The sequence below is a fragment of the Colobus angolensis genome, unplaced genomic scaffold, assembly GCF_000951035.1.
Source record: "Colobus angolensis palliatus isolate OR3802 unplaced genomic scaffold, Cang.pa_1.0 Scaffold118, whole genome shotgun sequence".
Taxonomy (NCBI): Eukaryota; Metazoa; Chordata; class Mammalia; order Primates; family Cercopithecidae; genus Colobus; species Colobus angolensis.
In genome coordinates this window covers 6,769,740-6,771,768 of record NW_012112919.1, presented here as the reverse complement: position 1 = coordinate 6,771,768, position 2,029 = coordinate 6,769,740, and positions in this window count along the sequence as shown.

The window sequence follows — 2,029 nt, the reverse complement described above, 5'->3', positions numbered from 1 at the left end:
GCTGGGATTACAGGCATGTGCCACCTGGCCCAGGTAATTTTTGTATTTTTAGTAGAGACAGGGTTTCATCACGTTGGCCAGGCTGGTCTCAAACTCTTGACCTCAAGTGATCTGCCCGCCTCAGTGGGCTGGGATTACAGGTGTGAGCCACCTCACCCAGCCTCCAAACGGCACTTCTCAAAGACTTAATCCCCTAGTTGGTGACCCTACCTAGAATTTTCTAGAATCTGGCCTGCTGGGTGGGAGGAAATGGGGATGGGGTACTTGGAGGGATGCTGGCATGGTGAAAAATCAAGGAGAGTGATGTCTCACCTGAATGATCGGAATACCTGCAGCCCTTAAATATTCCCTCTGCCTCTATGTGGCCCCTCTGGCCCATTCAGCACTACACAACCAGAGAGATGCTCCTAGGATACCATCATCCCTCCTGCATCTACCCCTGCTCAGAGCCTCCATGACTCCCCAGTGCCTTATGGAGGCCTCCCAGACTCCTCCAGACCTAGCCCCTGCCGACCTCTCCAGCTTTTCCCACTGCCCCTCACACTTGAGAAGGCATGAGACTTGGAATCCCTGGCTACATGTGGCTATTTAAAAGTAATTAAATCGTCAATGAACAATTCAGTTCCTCAGTTACACTAGCCACATTCCAAGTGCTCAATGACCCCCAGTGGCTGGTGGCTACTGTACTCCACAATGCAGATATAGAACATTTCTATCGTCACAGAAAGTTCTATTGGACAGCACTGGATTGGACTTTTCTCTTAACAAAGGAGGCCCTGATAAAAGAATGTTATCAGCTTTAGAGGAATCCAGAATAGACTTGACCTATTTGATGACTCTTTCAATAAATATGCGCCACCTACTGTATTCCAGGCCCTGAATACACAGTAGTGGGTAGTAGTAGCCGGTCTGTCCTGGGAGTGAAGAGATGATGGCCTAAGTACCTGGGCCCAGGCTCGGGGAGTGGTGAAGGCTTCCTGGACAAGGGGCCATCTGCTCAGGCCTGCAAGCCTAGGAGGCACTGGGCAGGCAACATGTTCCTTTTTCCCTCAAGGGCCCCAGTTACAGACTGTCCCACTGCCTGGCTGTTCCTCCTCTCTTTCTCCCCAGGGAGGAGAGGAATGGAGGCTAGTTCCTTGAAGTTAGTCCCTAAGCTAGGAAAAATCAGAGTCCCTGTTGGGCCATTAACTTCAGGAGCTCTGGGCTGTAACCTCTACTCCTCTGACTGAAGGCCTCATGGTTGTGGGGCTCAATAATAACAGACCCCTGAGCCCCCAGGCCTTTGTGGCCACAGAGTGGAGAGCTCCCCTAGGGAAGTGGAACCTGTAAAGCTGTTGTGGAGATACTAGGGGGCTGACTGTACTTTGAGTCCCAGCCCAAGATGCCAAGCTCCCCAGCTTCCACAGCCCCTGCGGGCCTGCGGGATGAGGCTGGGGAAGGTGTGGAGGATGGAGGCCAGGGTCTGGAGAGAGCCAGGGATGGGCCAGTGGGGCTGAGGGCGTGTCTTGGGGTCTCCTGTTCTCCTATTTCTGCTAGAGGCCCCCGCTGCTGGTCTCTTCCTCACATACACACACTAGTGTCCACCCGCCACCCGCCCCCCACCCCATGCCGGCTGCCCCAGCCCGTACCCTTTCCTGGTGCCCTGGCCGATAACTGTGCCTTCCCAGTGATTTTGACAGTGGCAGCTAATTGGCCCAAATTCGGTGTTTCCTTCCCCCCATCGGGCACCCCTTTACGCAGGCATCCCTTTATGTGGCATGTCTCACTTAAGCTTCCTAACCGGAGGACGATTACGTAAGGACGATTATCTTCCCCTTATTACAAGCAAGAAATGAAGGTTCCAAGGCAGTAATCCGCAGGAGCCGGCAGTGACGGAGACTGTCCACGCCCTGCCGCCCCGCACCCCGCCCCCAGCCTCGCGCTTGCATCTCAGTGTCCTCAGTGCCCGCCCGCCGGCCCCATCCCCAGCGGGGTTCCCGCGCCTCCCGGCCCTGCCAGAGCCCAGGGTCGCAGGGCAAGCAGGGCCAGG